At 48.7% G+C, this 21,424-nt stretch overlaps 1 long non-coding RNA gene across 1 annotated transcript in view; it reads left to right on the top strand.

Annotated features, from left to right (window-relative positions):
* Positions 1-21,424, top strand: part of LOC123740020 (uncharacterized) — a 122,917-nt gene that overhangs the window by 38,242 nt on the left and 63,251 nt on the right. The window lies entirely within an intron of this gene.

Consider the following 21,424-nt stretch of genomic DNA (forward strand, 5'->3'; position numbering starts at 1 on the left):
CTGAAACACACCTTTCATCAACATTATAACCCATATAGCCAGGACTCTGAAGATATGAACCCCCCAGAGCCACTGTGACAGAGGCCCAGTTAGTTCAGCCCAGCTGCTGCAGTCAACAGTCCTGTGGTCTATTGTGTGCCTGTGTTTTGGCACCCCATTTCCTGTCGCGTGGAAACATGTGACCAGCGACTCCCAATAGTAGTGTCACACTAGAACTATTTAAACATTCTCTCCTAATGGACAGACGGAGGCAGGACAGGCCTCTCTCTCTTCAGTGTAAACTCACTTGCCTGGAGGCTTTCTCTCAATCTAGCTGCACCCCGTCCACTATATTATCTACCCCGGCAGGCAGTGAAGAGGGTGTTTGTGTGTTTGTGTGTGCGCACGTCTATAAGCGTGTGTTCCCGGGCTATGGGCTTATGAAAGCGTTACCACGAGGGAAGAAGAGAGGGATGAAGAAAGAGAGAAAGCTGAAAGACGTAATGCCCTATGGGCCCTGAGGTCAATCAACAATGTGGTTCAATAGAGAAATGTATCGTAAACTGCAACCGATGAAGGAGACCCAGGCAGTCCCATAGACCTTTATATTGTGGAGAGACTTAGTCCAGTACAAAGGTAATGTATTGTGGAGAGACTTAGTCCAGTACAAAGGTAATGTATTGTGGAGAAACCCAGTAAAAGGGTCATAATATATTGTGGAGAGACCCAGTAAAAGGGTCATAATATATTGTGGAGAGACCCAGTAAAAGGGTCATAATATATTGTAGAGAGACCCAGTAAAAGGGTAATATATTGTAGAGAGACCCAGTAAAAGGGTCATAATATATTGTGGAGAGACCCAGTAAAAGGGTCATAATATATTGTAGAGAGACCCAGTAAAAAGATGCATTAAGAATGCATAAGGCCTGAGTCTCACTGGGCTTCCTGTAGGCCTCTGACCAAGAGTAGTGGGCTGTACAGGCAGTAGGCTGCCATTTTAGATTCCCCCAAGTGTCTGTCTTGAAGCTGTCATCCTTAATGGTGAAACTGACACGTCCCTTTGGGAGTTTACAACAAACCGAGTCTGTGAGCCTGGGTGACAGATGGTTTCAGTTGATGAGAGCAGATATGGACAGTGACCACCGTAGAGTCAGGTGTGTGTGTTGCAGAGCAGAGTGATGGGGTTTATAGTGAAAGGTGTGAAAGCAGCAGTGATTGAGTGGTTTCTATATCGTCATGACTCAGGAAACACATCACCTTGTTGAGTGTGTCATACTGAAGACCTGGGGGGACACATATTACATGGGCCCCAGGACGGGGACACACACACACAGAGAAAAACACATTTATAGCTCTCTGTGATGACATCACTTGTTCCTGTTGAAATACTCTTCCCTTCCTCCTCCTCTCCTCCCCTTCTTTTCCTCTTCTTATCTCCTTCTCATCCTCTCCCCTCCTCCTCTCCTCCCCTTCTCATCCTCTCCCCTCCTCCTCCCCTCACCTTCTCCTCCCCTTCTCCTCTCCTCCTCCCCTTCTCCTCTCCTCCTCCCCTCCCCTTCTCTTCCCCAAGTCCTCTCCTCCTCCTCTCTCCCTCCCTCCCCTCCCCCTCCCCCCTCTCCTCCTTCTCCCCCTCTCCTTCTCCCCTTCTCATCCTCTCCCCTCCTCCTCCCCTCACCTTCTCCTCCCCTTCTCCTCTCCTCCTCCGCTTCTCCTCATCCCCTCCCCCTCTCCTCCTCCTCCTCTCCTCCTCCCCTCCCCTCCTCCTCCTCTCCTCCTCCCCTCCCCCTCTCCTCCTCCTCCCCTCCCCTCCCCCTCTCCTCCTTCTCCCCTTCTCGTCCTCCCCTGCCCTTCTCTTCCCCTTCTCCTCTCCTCCTCCCCTCCCCTCCTCCTCCTCTCCTTCCCCCTCCCCTTCTCCTCCTCCCATCCCCTTCTCCTCCTCTTCTCCCCCTCCCCTTCTCCTCCTCCCCTCCCCTCCTCCTCCTCTCCCCTCCCCTTCCCCCTCCCCTTCTCCTCCTCCCATCCCCTTCTCCTCCTCTTCTCCCTCTCCTCCCCTTCTCCTCCTCTCCTCTATTTTACTGTCACCACTCCTGTAAAGGTAGTGAGGTAATGAACCCTTAGTGACAGGTGGGGAACATGCAGGTGATTGTGATTTACCTCATTTAAATTAATTCTTCCTTGTAACCAATATCGGAGATGGCATGTTTGCAGAGTGGTTTATGTAGCTAAATATCTACTCTACTGGTGCCACATTTTGACTGTAGTGTTTCAGCAAATATAATTAAAAGTTGACCGTATTGGTCTATGGCAAAGATACTATACTTATATCTCCCCTGGTGTTAGCTAGTTACTGGTTAGCTAGGTCTTCATCTGTCTGGTGTTAGTTACTGGTTAGCTAGTTACTGGTTAGCTAGGTCTTCATCTGTCTGGTGTTAGCTAGTTACTGGTTAGCTAGGTCTTCATCTGTCTGGTGTTAGCTAGTTACTGGTTAGCTAGGTCTTCATCTGTCTGGTGTTAGCTAGTTACTGGTTAGCTAGGTCTTCATCTGTCTGGTGTTAGCTAGTTACTGGTTAGCTAGGTCTTCATCTGTCTGGTGTTAGCTAGTTACTGGTTAGCTAGGTCTTCATCTGTCTGGTGTTAGCTAGTTACTGGTTAGCTAGGTCTTCATCTGTCTGGTGTTAGCTAGTTACTGGTTAGCTAGGTCTTCATCTGTCTGGTGTTAGCTAGTTACTGGTTAGCTAGGTCTTCATCTGTCTGGTGTTAGCTAGTTACTGGTTAGCTAGGTCTTCATCTGTCTGGTGTTAGCTAGTTACTGGTTAGCTAGGTCTTCAGCCGTCTGGTGTTAGCTAGTTACTGGCTAGCTAGGTCTTTATGTCTGGTGTTAACTAGTTACTGGTTAGCTAGGTCTCCAGCCGTCTGGTGTTAGCTAGTTACTAGTGTTAGCTAGTTAACGGAAGATGTGTATATATACATATATATATCATTCATGCAATTTGAATGTTTAAATTGCTTTGTGTTTCTCCAAATTTGCTTAATGATTTTCCTGCGACACTGCATCCACGTTGCTTGACATCGGTGTTTCAGAGATCTGTCAGTGGAGGCTCATGGGTACGAGCTCCCTGCCCACTCAGCCTGGTAGTTAACCAGGTGTATGTTTTATCATCACGACTGTTCAGGACTTTTAAAGAGGAGATGACTGAGAGACATGTTGACATGCATGAACAGACACACAGGGACACGTGTTGGACTTGTTACATGTTGGATCGTTATTAAGAGGATGCCAATACAAACAGGTGGGAAAGGCACATTTCTCTCTGCTGTCAAAAGATGAGTTTTCTTTAGGTTCTCTGATGGAGTCTTACCTCGTTGGCTAAGCGTTGACAAAGTACTGCGAGCGTGGTTGTGTTTCAGTGAAACATCAGTCAGCCAGTCTTGTACTTGGTATCTGTGTAATACAGGTTCTGCCACCCTGGGACCCTTTTCTACCTCCACCAGTGATACAGAGAAACAGCAGCAATAACAGCCAGCCAACCAGCCCTGACAATCACGCCAAAAAAGAAATGAGTTGAGGGCTTTAAACAAGACCACTGGGGTTTGAAACTCATTTCATCACTCGTTTCATAGAGCCCAGAAAGAAAACAATATTTATTACTTTTGGAGATTAGGGGCTCCGAGGCGGCAGTGGTGCGTTGGTGGGGGCGGGGGGAGAATACCACAGAAGAAGAAAGGAGGGCGAGAAGAGGAAGATGTGTTCGACCTTAATGAGGTTTAATGTTTGACTGGGGGAGGGGGGGCAACAAAGGTGTGTGTGTGTGTCCTTTAGGTTTATACTAGGCTGTAATCTAATTTGCTGTGAATGGAGGGTAACAATGAAGCTGAGACCTGTTAATGATAAAGAGGGAGATGGAAGGATGAAGGGACTGGTGTATTGTCCTCTCTTCTCCCAGAGTAGACCTTATGGCTCCTGACTGTGTCTGTAGGCCCCACCTGAGGTGTGTGTGTGTGTGTGTGTGTGTGTGTGTGTGTGTGTGCGTGTGTGGTCTGTGTGTGAGTGTGTGTGTGTCTCCGTGTGTGTGTGTGTGTGTGTGTGTGTGTGTCTCCGGCTGTGTGTGTGTCTCCGTGTGTGTGTGTCTGTCTCTGTGTGTGGTCTGTGTGTGTCTGTCACTGTGTGTGAGTGAGTGTGTGTGTGTGTGTGTCTGTCTCTGTGTGTGTGTGTGTGTGTCTGTCTCTGTGTGTGTGTGTGTGTGTGTGTGTCTCCCGTGTGTGTGTGTCTCCCGTGTGTGTGTGTGTCTCCGTGTGTGTGTGTGTGTGTCTGTCTCTGTGTGTGGTCTGTGTGTGTCTGTCACTGTGTGTGTGTGAGTGAGTGTGTGTGTGTGTGTGTCTGTCTCTGTGTGTGTGTGTGTGTCTCCGTGTGTGTGTCTCCGTGTGTGTGTGTCTCCGTGTGTGTGTGTCTCCGTGTGCGCGGGTGTGTGTGTGTGTGTGTGTGTGTGTGTGTGTCTCCGTGTGTGTGTGTGTGTGTGTGTGTGTGTGTGTGTGTGTGTGTGTGTGTGTGTGTGTGTGTGTGTGTGTGTGTGTGTGTGTGTCTCCGTGTGTGTGTGTGTGTGTGTGTGTGTGTGTGTGTGTGTGTGTGTGTGTCTCCGGGTGTGTGTGTATTCTGTCTGTGAGCTGAACAGTGAACAGTCACTCCAGGGCCTCTCTCTCTCTCTCCACAAAGTGATTGTTTTAATGGTGACATTCCAGTCTGTGTGAGGTACGTGGTCAGGGCCAGGACACAGGAAAGACCAGACACACAGCCACTGGAGGTAGCCTTCCTGTATTTCACACTATGATAGTCCTCTGTATATCCTCACCCACAGTTGCTACTGGATTAGGGCTGTGAGGGAGAGCAGGGTAGGGGGGTGTGATGATGAGATGGCAGGGCCAGGACACAGGAAAGACCCTCTGAAAGTAGAGGGTATTCTCCTGTACGACCTCTAAGGGCAGGACTGGCTTAGGGATCCCTGGAAAACAGTGTTACTAGAGGGACTAGCCTGGATAAACAAATGAAATGAGGACTGGGAGGGGAGGGAGGGAGGGAGGGAGGGAGGGAGGGAGGGAGGGAGGGGAGGGAGGGAGGGAGGGGAGGGAGGGAGGGAGGGAGGGAGGGAGGGAGGGAGGGAGGGAGGGCACTTTGTGTGTGTTTTATATGATGGTGTAGTCTAGGGTCAGGCTAGAGGAAAGGCCAGACCCATAAACACCCTCTGGAGGTACAGTGGAGTATTGTCCTGTATCACCTCTTACTCTGGGGACGAGCCTGGATAAATAAATGAAATGAGGGCTGGGAGGGAGGGCAGGGCCACATTGTGTGATGGGGGTGTTAGGGTCAGGCTAGAGTAAAAGGTCAGACCCACAAACAGCCTCTGGAGGTAGTCCACTGTATACTGTAACAGTCCAGTTATACAGCACTGTATACACACCCTGATATCAGGGAATGTATTAGTGGTAGGACAGGTCAGGGATATCCACCCTGATATCAGGGAATGTATTAGTGGTAGGACAGGTCAGGGATATCCACCCTGATATCAGGGAATGTATTAGTGGTAGGACAGGTCAGGGATATCCACCCTGATATCAGGGAATGTATTAGTGGTAGGACAGGTCAGGGATATCCACCCTGATATCAGGGAATGTATTAGTGGTAGGACAGGTCAGGGATATCCATCCTGATATCAGGGAATGTATTAGTGGTAGGACAGGTCAGGGATATCCACCCTGATATCAGGGAATGTATTAGTGGTAGGACAGGTCAGGGATATCCACCCTGATATCAGGGAATGTATTAGTGGTAGGACAGGTCAGGGATATCCACCCTGATATCAGGGAATGTATTAGTGGTAGGACAGGTCAGGGATATCCACCCTGATATCAGGGAATGTATTAGTGGTAGGACAGGTCAGGGATATCCATCCTGATATCAGGGAATGTATTAGTGGTAGGACAGGTCTGGGATATCCACCCTGATATCAGGGAATGTATTAGTGGTAGGACAGGTCAGGGATATCCACCCTGATATCAGGGAATGTATTAGTGGTAGGACAGGTCAGGGGATACCTACCCTGATATCAGGGAATGTATTAGTGGTAGGACAGGTCAGGGATATCCACCCTGATATCAGGGAATGTATTAGTGGTAGGACAGGTCAGGGATATCCACCCTGATATCAGGGAATGTATTAGTGGTAGGACAGGTCAGGGATATCCACCCTGATATCAGGGAATGTATTAGTGGTAGGACAGGTCAGGGATATCCATCCTGATATCAGGGAATGTATTAGTGGTAGGACAGGTCAGGGGATATCCACCCTGATATCAGGGAATGTATTAGTGGTAGGACAGGTCAGGGATATCCACCCAGACATCAGGGAATGTATTAAGCTAAGTTTACATTTTTTCTCAAGCTCAAAGAGATGTACACACCAACCTGTAGCCTTATTGGAATGAAACTAAATGTATGTTTTCATGCGGTGCTGAATTGAAATACTGGATAAACATTGTTGACTGCTCCCAGTCTAAAATATGATCCTTCCTAGCTGGACCATAATGTAACACATGAAATTCCATTTGTACAGCAGGTGTTTCGTTCTCTCTCCCCCCACCGCCACCCAAATATGAAATGAAAAGCTCACACGTACTGCTCATTCATTTCCTATAGCTTTTATTAAGTCCTACAGATGTAGGCTCTTCATTTGATCACTCTTTTCGTTGGCGAGAATTTTCCTTCTTTCTGGAAATGTAGATGAGCTTCATGATGTCAGGGTAGATATACCGTAGTCATAGACTGTTCTCTCTGCTACCGCACGGCAAGCGGTACCGGAGCGCCAAGTCTAGGTCCAAGAGGTTCCCAAACAGCTTCTACCCCCCCAAGCCATAAGACTCCTGAACATCTAATCAAATGGCCACCCAGACTATTTACATTGACCCCCGCCCCCTTTTACGCTGCTGCTACTCTGTTATTATCTATACAGTCACTTTAACTCTACCTACATATACATATTACCTCAACTAACCGGTGCCCCCCTGTACATAGTCTCCATATTGACTCGGTACCGGTACCCCCTGTATATAGCCTCCACATTGACTCTGTACCGGTACCCCCTGTATATAGCCTCCACATTGACTCTGTACCGGTACCCCCTGTATATAGTCTCCACATTGACTCTCTACCGGTACCCCCTGTATATAGCCTCCACATTGACTCTGTACAGGTACCCCCTGTATATAGCCTCCACATTGACTCTGTACCGGTACCCCCTGTATATAGTCTCCATATTGACTCTGTACCGGTACCCCCTGTATATAGTCTCCATATTGACTCTGTACCGGTACCCCCCTGTATATAGTCTCCATATTGACTCTGTACCGGTACCCCCTGTATATAGTCTCCATATTGACTCTGTACCGGTACCCCCTGTATATAGTCTCCACATTGACTCTGTACCGGTACCCCCCTGTATATAGTCTCCACATTGACTCTGTACCGGTACCCCCTGTATATAGCCTCCATATTGACTCTGTACCGGTACCCCCTGTATATAGTCTCCACATTGACTCTGTACCGGTACCCCCCTGTATATAGCCTCCACATTGACTCTGTACCAGTACCCCCTGTATATAGCCTCCACATTGACTCTGTACCGGTACCCCCTGTATATAGTCTCCATATTGACTCTGTACCGGTACCCCCCTGTATATAGTCTCCACATTGACTCTGTACCGGTACCCCCTGTATATAGTCTCCATATTGACTCTGTACCGGTACCCCCTGTATATAGTCTCCACATTGACTCTGTACCGGTACCCCCCTGTATATAGCCTCCACATTGACTCTGTACCAGTACCCCCTGTATATAGCCTCCACATTGACTCTGTACCGGTACCCCTGTATATAGTCTCCATATTGACTCTGTACCGGTACCCCCTGTATATAGTCTCCACATTGACTCTGTACCGGTACCCCCCTGTATATAGCCTCCACATTGACTCTGTACCAGTACCCCCTGTATATAGCCTCCACATTGACTCTGTACCGGTACCCCTGTATATAGTCTCCATATTGACTCTGTACCGGTACCCCCTGTATATAGTCTCCATATTGACTCTGTACCGGTACCCCCTGTATATAGTCTCCATATTGACTCTGTACCGGTACCCCCTGTATATAGCCTCCACATTGACTCTGTACCGGAACCCCCCTGTATATAGCCTCCACATTGACTCTGTACCGGTACCCCCTGTATATAGCCTCCACATTGACTCTCTACCGGTACCCCCCTGTATATAGTCTCCATATTGACTCTCTACCGGTACCCCCCTGTATATAGTCTCCACATTGACTCTGTACCGGTACCCCCTGTATATAGCCTCCACATTGACTCTGTACCGGTACCCCCTGTATATAGTCTCCATATTGACTCTGTACTGGTACCCCCTGTATATAGCCTCCACATTGACTCTGTACCGGTACCCCCTGTATATAGTCTCCACATTGACTCTGTACTGGTACCCCCTGTATATAGTCTCCACATTGACTCTGTACTGGTACCCCCTGTATATAGTCTCCACATTGACTCTGTACCGGTACCCCTGTATATAGTCTCCATATTGACTCTGTACCGTAACACCCTGTATATAGTCTCCACATTGACTCTGTACCGGTACCCCCTGTATATAGTCTCCACATTGACTCTGTACCGTAACACCCTGTATATAGCCTCCACATTGACTCTGTACCGGTACCCCCTGTATATAGTCTCCACATTGACTCTGTACCGGTACCCCCTGTATATAGTCTCCACATTGACTCTGTACCGTAACACCCTGTATATAGTCTCCACATTGTTATTTAACTGCTGCTCTTTAACTATTTGTTACTTTTATTTCTTATTCGTATTTTTTAAACTGCGTTGTTGGTTAAGGGCTTCTAAGTAAGAAAGGTCTATACCTGTTGTATTCAGTGTTTCACTGAAAGGTCTATACCTGTTGTATTCAGCGTTTCACTGAAAGGTCAATACCTGTTGTATTCAGCATTTCACTGAAAGGTCTATACCTGTTGTATTCAGCGTTTCACTGAAAGGTCAATACCTGTTGTATTCAGCGTTTCACTGAAAGGTCTATACCTGTTGTATTCAGCGTTTCACTGAAAGGTCTACACCTGTTGAATTCGGCCGCATGTGACTAATAAAATGTGGTTTGATTGACATAAATTCAGTGAAAACTCACACTAACACACGGTTACATTAACAGTATACCACTTTTCATGTAGCCTACTATTAGCCAGCTAATAGCCTAGCCACCGATCAAGCAACATTCCGGACTAAACGTTGAAATCCTGTTGCTGCAAGGTTTTTTTTTGCTGCGACAATACTGGTCAAATCAAGCTCCTCCATCTGTACATACTGTTCCATCCAGATTGTGTTCATCTTATATTAAGTATAGTCTGCTGTGGATTATCTATAGTGGGGACGTCTTGCCACCGTATGCGCCGTTAAGCTGTCCACTGCATACATTTCCAACTAGTAGAGAATGTAAATGTCCATATTTGGATGGACTTTAGGCTTTAACGATCCAGGACTAATGGATTCCTCAGTAGATAGTGTCCGTCACACAAGGAGAGTGGCCTCTATTAAAACCCGTCTTCTCCACAGGCTGCTAGCTGCTTACTGCTACTGGGTTTGACCCTGGGTAATAGCAGAAAGGCCAAGTCGGGCTTCCTTAATGTAAGACGTGTACACACACAGACACACATGTACATTTTCACACACACACACGTGTACACACACCACACATGCACATTTACACACACACAACACGTACATTTACACACACACACACACCACACATGCACATTTACACACACACCACACATGCACATTTACACACACACCACACATGTGCATTTAACACACACACACACACACACACACACACACACACACACACACACACACACACACACACACACACACACGTGTACACACACACACGTGTACACACACACACACACACACACACACACACACACACACACACACACACGTGACACACACACACACACACACACACACACACACACACACACACGTACATTTACACACACACCCACACACACGTGTACACACACACACGTGTACATTTACACACACACACACACGCGTACATTTACACACACACAAGACAGCTATTAGGGAAGATTGTGTCCAGGCTTAGATGTGTCAGTCAGGGCTATTCAGTAGAGGCATCACGGTTAAAGCTCAACGCTGAAAGCATTTGCCTCTCGCTTATATTAAAAGGCCAATTGGCAGTTCCAACAATAATAACGAGGTCACCCTGCCACTGTTTTGGTAACAAGCTGAGGGATGGGGCTGGAGAAATGTAACCACTCCCTCAAATTTAAATGTTGACCATTTCTTAGTTGTATGTACAGGATAGACATGGTATACACTGTACAACAAAATACTTGTAGGTTTCTTCTTGACAAAGCAACAACAATAAATAATGAAAGATAAAAATAGGAAGGTAAAGGAAATGGGTCAGTAGAATAGAAAATAAAAGTAAAATACAGCAAGGCTCAATTTATAGTCCCAATATTTACACACATATCAGAGAAAGTGGAGATTGGGGTGCAAGTGTTTAAATTGTGCAGTATTAGCAGTAGTAAAGAAGAGTCTGCTAGCAACGGGGGGTGTGTGTGTGTGTGTGTGTGTGTGTGTGTGTGTGTGTGTGTGTGTGTGTGTGTGTGTAACGGTGCAGAGTCAGTGCAGGTGGTCAGTCCAGTTCAAGTGTTCAGCAGTCCCATGGCTTGTAGATACCAACAGTCTCGAGACAGTTTCTATCAGATCTCATGCTCTGATACGTCTGCCCGACGGTAAGGGAGTGAACAGCTTGTGGCTGGGGTGTGTGGGGTCCTTGAAGATGCTGCGGGACTTCCTCAGGCACCGTTTCAAGTCCTGGATGGGTGGGAACACGGCCCCCAGTGATGTACAGGGCCGTCTTCACCACCCGGTGGAGGGACTTGCGGTCGTGGGTGGAGTAATTCCCGTACCAGGTCCTGATGCAACCGGTCAGGATGCTTTTGATGGTTCAGCGGTAGTATTTGGAGAGGACCCGGGCTGCAATGACACATTTCTTCAGCCGCCTTAGGAAGTAGAGGCGCTGTTCCGCCCTCTAGACTAGAGTGGTGGTGGTGGTGTTCCATGTCAAGTCCTCGGTGATGTGGACACCGAGAAAGTTAAAATGTATGACTCTCTACTGCAGTCCTGTTGATGTGGATCGGGGCGTGTACCCTATGCTTCCTGAAGTCAACAATCAACACCTTTTTGTTTTGCTGACGTTGAGGGAGAGGTTGTCCTGGCACGACAAAGCCAGTTTTTCTTACCTCCTCCCTATAGGCTGACTCGTCGCTGTTGGTTATCAAGCTTACATCTGTGGTGTCGTCAGCAAACTTGATGATGAAGTTGGTGTTGTACAAAGCTACGCAGGTGAACAGGGGAGGACAGCAGAGGGCTGAGGACACAGCCCTGGGGGGCCCCTGTGTTGAGTCAGGTGTGGGTGAACAGGGAGTACAGCAGAGGGCTGAGGACACAGCCCTGGGGGGCCCCTGTGTTGAGTCAGGTGCAGGTGAACAGGGAGCACAGCAAAGGGCTGAGGACACAGCCCTGGGGGGCCCCTGTGTTGAGTCTGTTTGTGGGTGAACAGGGGGCTGAGGGCTGAGGACACAGCCCTGGGGGGCCTCTGTATTAAGAGTCAGTTTGGAGGAGGTGTTTGTGCTGATCCTCACAGCCTGTGGTCTGCCCGTCAGGAAGTCCAGGGTCCAGTTGCAGAGGGTAGTGTCCAGACCCAGGGCTCTGAGCTTGCTTGGAGGGGAAAAATAGTGTTGAATGCTGAACTGTAGTCAATGAAGAGCATTCTCACATAGGTTTTTCTTTTGCCCAGATGTGACCATCCATGAGATCAATATCCTATTTTAACCATGTCTTGAGGCTGTACAGTGGTTGGTTACAATTCTATTGTTTACAAACATTGGAGTAAAAACATCATGTATTTTGGTTTCTGATGGGGGATAAGACAGATGACTAAGCTCATGTATTAGTTTAATTCTTTAACAATCAATGGTTATATAGCATTAAAATCCCAGAAATTGATGTTAAAATTGCAGATTGCCCGATTTTAAAAGGTCAGAGGGAGGAAAATGACTGTTAATGGGAAGAACTGAAGACCTTGTGAGGCTGATTCAATTCAAAAGAGCTTCTTTTCAACATGAACACAAAACAGACGTCTCTTTGAGGCAGACTAATGAAGGACACTGAAGTGTACGCATCCTCTTTTAGGACATCTCCCTGTGCTCATTTATTTATATATATATATATATATATATCACTCAAAGTACTCCATTACTATCAGAAGAACGAAACAACAAATCTAAAATCTTATTTGGCTGCAACAACAACATTCAGCCCCATTTAATAATTTAACTAAATATATTCTTCTTTTTTTTAAACTTGAACCTGGGTGCTTTTGGTTAAATTCTATTTAAGTCAATTGTACATTGGAGGCCCATCTGATGATTGAAAAGGCGATGGGGTCGATGGTGAAATCCCTCAACTCGCTCCGGCATCAACCCCATACTGTGAAAACTACACCAAGGCTTCCATTCAAATCAGGACTGTTTGTGTGGAGGGAGAGAGGCCTTGCTAGAGGGAGGGAGGAGGGAGGGAGGCCTTGCTAGGGAGGGAGGGAGGGAGGGAGGGAGGGAGGCCTTGCTAGGGAGGAAGGGAGGGAGGGAGGGAGGAGTGAGGCCTTGCTAGGGGAGTAGGGAGGGAGGGAGGGAGGGAGGGAGGGAGGCCTTGCTAGGGAGGAAGGGAGGGAGGGAGGGAGGGAGGAGGAGGAGTTGCAGGAGAGGAGGGAGGGAGGGAGGGAGGGAGGGAGGGGGGATTACAGGTGATTGTGTTGCTGGTTCAGCAGAGCAACATGTCCTCCCTATGAAGGAAGGAAGATGGCGTCTAGGCTATAGCCTGGCTGGTACGAGACCTCAGGCAGATGGTGACCGGATGTATTCAATCTGCAGTCCCTCGGCCAGACTTTACTGCCCTGCTGCATACACTACCGCTCAAAAGGTTTACAACACCTACTCATTCAAGGCTTTTTCTTTATTTTTACTATTTTCTACATTGTAGAATAATAGTGAAGACATCAAAACTATGAAATAACACATATGGAATCATGTAGTAACCAAAAGTGTTAAACAAATTAAAACATATTTTATATTTGAGATTTTTCAAATAGCCACCCTTTTCTTTGATAACAGCTTTGCACACTCTTGGCATTCTCTCCAACAGTTTTGAAGTAGTTCCCACATATGCTGAGCACTTGTTGGCTGCTTTATCTTCACTCTGCGGTCCAATTCATCCCAAACCATCTCAATTTGGTTGAGGTTGGCGATTGTGGAGGCCAGGTCATCTGATGCAGCACTGCATCACTCTCCTTCTTGGTCAAATAGCCCTTACACAGCCTGGAGGTGTGTTGGGTCATTGTCCTGTTGAAAAATAAATGATAGTGCCACTAAGCCCACACCAGATGGGATGCGGTATCGCTGTGGAAGCCAAAGCCCTTGATTGACTAGGTGTTGTAAAACCTTTGACCGGTAGTGTATAATAATATAATGTTTGAGCTACCCAGTGGAGATGTATGACTAGTACTACACACATGGCTCTAAATTAAACATGTTCATCGGTAGCACTGGTGTGGACCACCAATATCATATTTGGCATTATATGAATTGTAACCGGACGGAACACGATGGTACTGGTTAAGTAACCAGGTTGTTAGCTAGCTAACTAATGAGGTAACAGGACTGAACACGATGGTACTGGTTAAGTAACCAGGTTGTTAGCTAGCTAACTAATGAGGTAACAGGACTGAACACGATGGTACTGGTTAAGTAACCAGGTTGTTAGCTAGCTAACTAATGAGGTAACAGGACTGAACACGATGGTACTGGTTAAGTAACCAGGTTGTTAGCTAGCTAACTAATGAGGTAACAGGACTGAACACGATGGTACTGGTTAAGTAACCAGGTTGTTAGCTAGCTAACTAATGAGGTAACAGGACTGAACAGGATGTAAACCTAAGCCTGTGAGTGGTTTTGGAACGACCAGAAACATGGTTTATGAACAGGGCCTAAAAACCTAACTTTCTGGTCCAGAATTCTTACCGGCCAATATGTTTATTCGACATATTTATTCAACCACTCTCAAAATCATGCTTTTTTTAAATAGATAAAAAAAAAAAAAATTGTATTTAACCTTTTATTTAACAAGACAAGCCAGTTAAGAACAAATTATTATTTACAATGACGGCTTACCCCGGCCAAACCCTAACCCGGACGACGCTGGGCCGATTGTGCGCCGCCCTCACGGGACTCCCAATCACGACCGGTTGTGATGCAGGCTGGAAGTGTAGTGACGCCTCTAGCACTGAGATGCAGTGCCTTGTCCCGCAGCGCCACTCGGGAGACCAGAATTGGATGTTTTAAGTCCACAGTAATGCTTAAACCACATCGGGAGACCACTTTTGTTAAACCCTCCTTATTATAATAACACTATGGACGGTTTAACTGCCTTCAGGCACCCCACACGGTGATGTCATTTAGAATATAGAATAGGTAGAGCTTGTTTATCGTCTTCGTCTGTCTGTCAGATAGAGCTTGTTTACCATCTCTGTCTTTTAGCTAGAGCTTGTTTACCATTTATCTACGTCTGTCAGCTAGAGAGAGGCAGGCTAAATGGAGGCTAGCTAATACCTTAAGAGTTGAGATTAAATTGCAATCCCATGTCAAACGGAACGTTGTTGACCTTACTGTCAGTGATTCCCTCATGACAGTTTAATAGAACGGCATGTCCACACATCCTAAGTACTGTATGTTCTGTAGCCTGTGCAACAGACACACTCGCAGGCACAGTTTGTTAGACAGAACAAAAGCATGAGAGACATGATCAGATGTTCATTCATTTTATCTTCATGTTGATTTCAGAGCCTCTTTCTCTAAGTTTTTAACATTGTTTATTCATTTTCACATAGCATTCTATAACACTTTCATGCGAAGTTCAACATTTTACACAACAAACAAAACAGAGAAACAAAAAGAAAAGCCAGCATTGAGATATATGAGCAGCCTCTCTCTGGAACAGAGAGTACAGACAGACGGAGACGGTGTGTCAGTGAGAAGCTTGAGGGCCATTAGGAGGATGAGTGGTCTGTCTGTCTGGCTGTCTCTCTGACTGGCACCGGGAAGCTTTAGTACCTCTCAAGTGAACATCCATCTTGTTCAGAACAAACAAGTGGTGTGATACAGGACATGATTCACTTCTCACAGAAACTAGGAAGACTGTCTGTTCTGACGAGACAGAGAGCAACGGAAAGAGATGAAGGGAGAGAGCGGGGGGAGGAGGAGACGGGGGGGCAAATGGGGAGGCAGAAAGAACAGGGGGAGCAAAGGATAAGGGGGCGAGAGAATGGAGAGAAGTGAAAAACCGGGCGAAGGACGAGAAGGGGGAGATCAGCCCACAGATGTAACAGTTAGGGAGCTCATTCTCTCCCAACAGGGAGGCTCATACATACTCCTAGATACAGCAGGGAGGCTCATACTCCTAGATACAGCAGGGAGGCTCATACATACTCCTAGATACAACAGGGAGGCTCATACATACTCCTAGATACAGCAGGGAGGCTCATACATACTCCTAGATACAGCAGGGAGGCTCATACTCCTAGATACAGCAGGGAGGCTCATACATACTCCTAGATACAGCAGGGAGGCTCACACATACTCCTACATACAGCAGGGAGGCTCATACATACTCCTAGATACAGCAGGGAGGCTCATACTCCTAGACACAGCAGGGAGGCTCATACATACTCCTAGATACAGCAGGGAGGCTCATACTCCTAGATACAGCAGGGAGGCTCATACATACTCCTAGATACAACAGGGAGGCTCATACATACTCCTAGATACAACAGGGAGGCTCATACATACTCCTAGATACAGCAGGGAGGCTCATACTCCTAGATACAGCAGGGAGGCTCATACTCCTAGATACAGCAGGGAGGCTCATACATACTCCTAGATACAGCAGGGAGGCTCATACATACTCCTACATACAGCAGGGAGGCTCATACATACTCCTAGATACAGCAGGGAGGCTCATACTCCTAGACACAGCAGGGAGGCTCATACTCCTAGACACAGCAGGGAGGCTCATACATACTCCTAGATACAGCAGGGAGGCTCATACTCCCAGATACAGCAGGGAGGCTCATACATACTCCTAGATACAGCAGGGAGGCTCATACATACTCCTAGATACCGCAGGGAGGCTCATACATACTCCTAGATACAGCAGGGAGGCTCATACATACTCCTAGATACAGCAGGGAGGCTCATACATACTCCTAGATACAGCAGGGAGGCTCATACATACTCCTAGATACAGCAGGGAGGCTCATACTCCTAGACACAGCAGGGAGGCTCATACATACTCCTAGATACAGCAGGGAGGCTCATACATACTCCTAGATACAGCAGGGAGGCTCATACATACTCCTAGATACAGCAGGGAGGCTCATACATACTCCTAGATACACCAGGGAGGCTCATACATACTCCTAGATACAGCAGGGAGGCTCATGCATACTCCTAGATACAGCAGGGAGGCTCATGCATACTCCTAGATACAGCAGGGAGGCTCATGCATACTCCTAGATACAGCAGGGAGGCTCATACATACTCCTAGATACAGCAGGGAGGCTCATACTCCTAGATACAGCAGGGAGGCTCATACATACTCCTAGATACAGCAGGGAGGCTCATACATAGGTAGCCTAGTGGTTGGAGCGTTGGGTCAGTAACCGAAAGGTTGGCAGATCGAATCCCCGAGCTGACAAGGTAAAAATCTGTCGTTCTGCCCCTGAACAAGGCAGTTAACCCACTGTTCCTAGGCCGTCATTGTAAATAAGAATTTGTTCTTAACGGACTTGCCTAGTTAAATAAAGTTTCAATTAAAAAGAAAGATATATCTATTTTATATATGTTTTATTTATATTAAATGACAGTGGACAGAAGCAGGAAGTATCTTATTTGAATGCTAGCTTTAATTCCATGGTGTAGTGCTAACTGGGAATGCTTCCCAAATGGCTCCCTATGTATTCCCTTGACCAGAACACTACTGGTCAAAAGTAGTGCACAATATAGTGAATAGGGTACCATTTAGGACACAGGTTGTTTCACCATGCATTCTGCATTCATCAATTCTACGACTCTGGTAACACTGTATAATGTTAGATTTCTGCGTACATAACCTTAAACCATGCGCTGATGCTAATAGATGTGTTAGCATTCAAGAGACACAACTATTTTCATTCATTCTTTCCCATTGAGTGAGTTCTTCTTCGTTCTAATTTAACCCAACCCCCTTGCAACTGTGGAAGAAGCCATGGAAGGGGCACAACAGGCCGATCTCCTGGGCCGCGGAGGCAGGCAGAATGTTGGAGGGCTTCCAGGTTTTTCCACTTTAATAGTCAGGCCACCAGTCACTGCCTTATTAGCTTAACTATCGCATGAGCCCAGATTGTGGATTCATTTTCAATTCAGTTAAGTTCACAACCTCCTGTCTACTGTGTAGCTCTGTGTTCTGCTGCTGTATAATTCTGTTCATAGGAGTCAGCGGTTCCTCATTTTCATCAGGCCAAGATGGAGGAGAGCACTGAGCATGGAGAGGCTATACAGTAGGCAGCAAGACGTGCCTTCAAATAGTAGACATGTTTTATTTCAAATACTTGAGACTTCTCAGCGACTTGAACCAAGCACAGCTAAACTATTTGAAAGAAAACAAAACCGTATTTGAACCCGGGTCTGGAGGCAGAATGAGAAACCCAACAGACGACTTGGAGAAGTGTGTGTGTGTGTCCGCCATTTTGATTCCCCAGACAGTAAACACTCTGGTCTTCTGAACATCCATCTGTCAGTCAAACAGTTTCCAAAACACCACAATATGAGGATGAAGTAAATCAAAACAACTTTTATTCACAATAAAATGCTTCCAACAGGTTCACCTCTCAACACAGCAACAACAATCCAGTATAGCAGTAGAATACTGTAACAGAGGAACGTGAGTGTAGTGCTGTTGCACCGAAACTTCTGTTCTTTTCAATACTAGAATCTGAAAAACGGTTTGGTTCGTTACTTTCGGGACTACTGTCAAATGTCCCAGGTCGTCTACTGATTTGAGAGAGGATCCAGTCTACGTCCCTTTTTATAGTGCGAGAGCACCTTGTCTGCTCCGTGCCTTCGCCACACCACTTACTCATGGCTCGCTTTAGCCTGTCCTGAGGAACCGCTGCACTCACAGGGAGTCTGGGAGGCTGGGCTGCATCGCCACTCGCTGGGAGGCTGGGCTGCGTCGCCACTCGCAGCCCCACTCACAGGGAGTCTGGGAGGCTGGGCTGCATCGCCACTCACAGCCCCACTCGCTGGGAGGATGGGCTGCATCGCCACTCACTGGGAGGCTGGGCTGCGTCGCCACTCTCTGGGAGTCTGGGAGGCTGGGCTGCATCGCCACTCACTGGGAGGCTGGGCTGCGTCGCCACTCGCTGGGAGGCTGGGCTGCGTTGCCACTCGCTGGGAGGCTGGGCTGCGTCGCCACTCGCTGGGAGGCTGGGCTGCGTTGCCACTCGCTGGGAGGCTGGGCTGCGTCGCCACTCGCTGGGAGGCTGGGCTGCGTCGCCACTCGCTGGGAGGCTGGGCTGCGTCGCCACTCGCTGGGAGGCTGGGCTGCATCGCCACTCGCTGGGAGGCTGGGCTGCGTCGCCACTGCGGGGACTGGGAGGCTGGGCTGCGTCGCCACCTGGCTGGGAGGCTGGGCTGCGTCGCCACTCGCAGCCCCACTACGGGAGCTGGGAGGCTGGGCTGCGTCGCCACTCACAGCCCCACTCGCTGGGAGGCTGGGCTGCATCGCCACTCACTGGGAGGCTGGGCTGCGTCGCCACTCGCTGGGAGTCTGGGAGGCTGGGCTGCGTCGCCACTCGCTGGGAGGCTGGGCTGCGTCGCCACTGGCAGGGAGCTGGGAGGCTGGGCTGCGTCGCCACTGACTGGGAGGCTGGGCTGCGTCGCCACTCGCTAGGCCCACTCGCAGGGAGTCTGGGAGGCTGGGCTGCATCGCCACTCACAGCCCCACTCGCTGGGAGGCTGGGCTGCATCGCCACTCACTGGGAGGCTGGGCTGCGTCGCCACTCGCTGGGAGTCTGGGAGGCTGGGCTGCGTCGCCACTCGCTGGGCTGGGAGGCTGGGCTGAGTCGCCACTCGCTGGGAGGCTGGGCTGCGTCGCCACTCGCTGGGAGGCTGGGCTGCGTCGCCACTCGCTGGGAGGCTGGGCTGCGTCGCCACTCACAGCCCCACTCGCTGGGAGGCTGGGCTGCGTCGATCGCCCCACTCGCTGGGAGGCTGGGCTGCATCGCCACTCGCTGGGAGTCTGGGAGGCTGGGCTGCATCGCCACTCGCTGGGAGTCTGGGAGGCTGGGCTGCATCGCCACTCGCTGGGAGGCTGGGCTGCGTCGCCACTCGCTGGGAGGCTGGGCTGCGTCGCCACTCGCTGGGAGGCTGGGCTGCGTCGCCACTTACTGCGTCGCCACTGACTGGGAGGCTGGGCTGCGTCGCCACTGACTGGGAGGCTGGGCTGCGTCGCCACTGACTGGGAGGCTGGGCTGCGTCGCCACTCGCTGGGAGGCTGGGCTGCGTCGCCACTCGCTGGGAGGCTGGGCTGCGTCGCCACTCGCCACTTTTTTCTAAGAGTCTTAAAGAGACAGCGCTCACTCTTATAAAAGAGAGCTTCTTCTATGCAAACGTTGTTGATCAGTACAATAAAATAAGTCCCAAATGGAAGGGAAACAAATGTTTTTCATCTGTAACCCCATGAATTCAGCCAAAACAAGGCCAAGTCAACACACACACTCCTATTGAATATGCAGTCACCTCTATTGCAAATAGACTTGGGCATCTTGATTTGGTTTATCAATAGACTAGTGATTTACCATTCAAATAAATGATCGAAATATTGTAATTGAATGAATGATGAGGAAGGGAGAGAAGAGGAGAAAAACAAGATAGACAGTCTGTGATGTTAGACATCCTTAATGATGTCCTCAGGACTTTCTTGAACGACAGTTGGCTGCTTGCTGCTCTAAATGTCAACAAGTACAAAGTGAAGGTGTCGTAACCACTTCCAGGTGAGAGCAGATGTGAGGTAGGATCCAGTGTATTCCCATGGCTTCAGTCTCTAAGCCTACTGTAATCTGACTGGAAGCCTTTATGAAAGGAAAAGTTAGCATTCCTGTATTTACCAGCGCCTCTGTGCCAAAACAAATAGCATTATAATTAACTGTCTATTAGAACTGTCCTTCACCCCTTCGTTCTAGAACCTCTGGAACCTTGAGAACCCTTGGAATCCCTCCTGCGTTATTCTGATATTGACTTGATAGAAATCCCCCTGGACCATTGAAACAAGCTAGAATAGAGGGAGGTTGGGTTAGTTGTCCTGAAGCATGTGGAAGGCTCGCTGGTATTAGTTTCCCACTTGGCACAGTGAAGAATGTGTAGAAATGAATCATTTCCACCACTGTAGTTAACCCCTAGGTGTTGGGATATTGACTTGATTGTAATACAAATCACCCTGAAACATTCAAAAGGACAGGACAGGGAGTCTGTGATAGGTGTGTCCTGAAGCCTGTGGGAGGCTCGGTGACATGACTTTTCCCCTTTTGGCTGTAGTGAGGTGTTTTGTAGAGCAGACAGGTGCTCTGTGGTCTCCAGCAGGTGACCTGCCTGTACTGTTGTGGCCCTTGACAGAACAGAACACCCTGGGTTTGTTTTCCCTCTGCCTGACTGAGGTGTGTGTAGAGGAGACAGGTGCTCTGTGGTCTCCAGCAGCAGGACTGTTGTAATCTCTGGATAGACCACGTCCCTCCCCTGCCCTCCCCTGCCCTGCCCGCCCCGCCCTGCGGGATTGTTATATCCCAGTAGATGTTAATATTTGCCAGAGTATCTCCTGGATGGCAGCAGCCCCGACAGATGGCAGCAGCCCCCGACAGATGGCAGCAGCCCCCGACAGATGGCAGCAGCCCCGACAGATGGCAGCAGCCCTGACAGATGGCAGCAGCCCCCGACAGATGGCAGCAGCCCCCGACAGATGGCAGCAGCCCCCGACAGATGGCAGCAGCCCTGACAGATGGCAGCAGCCCCCGACAGATGGCAGCAGCCCCCGACAGATGGCAGCAGCCCCCGACGGATGGCAGCAGCCCCCGACAGATGGCAGCAGCCCTGACAGATGGCAGCAGCCCCCGACAGATGGCGGCAGCCCCCG

This window comes from Salmo salar, unplaced genomic scaffold (genome assembly GCF_905237065.1).
Source record: "Salmo salar unplaced genomic scaffold, Ssal_v3.1, whole genome shotgun sequence".
Classification (NCBI taxonomy): Eukaryota; Metazoa; Chordata; class Actinopteri; order Salmoniformes; family Salmonidae; genus Salmo; species Salmo salar.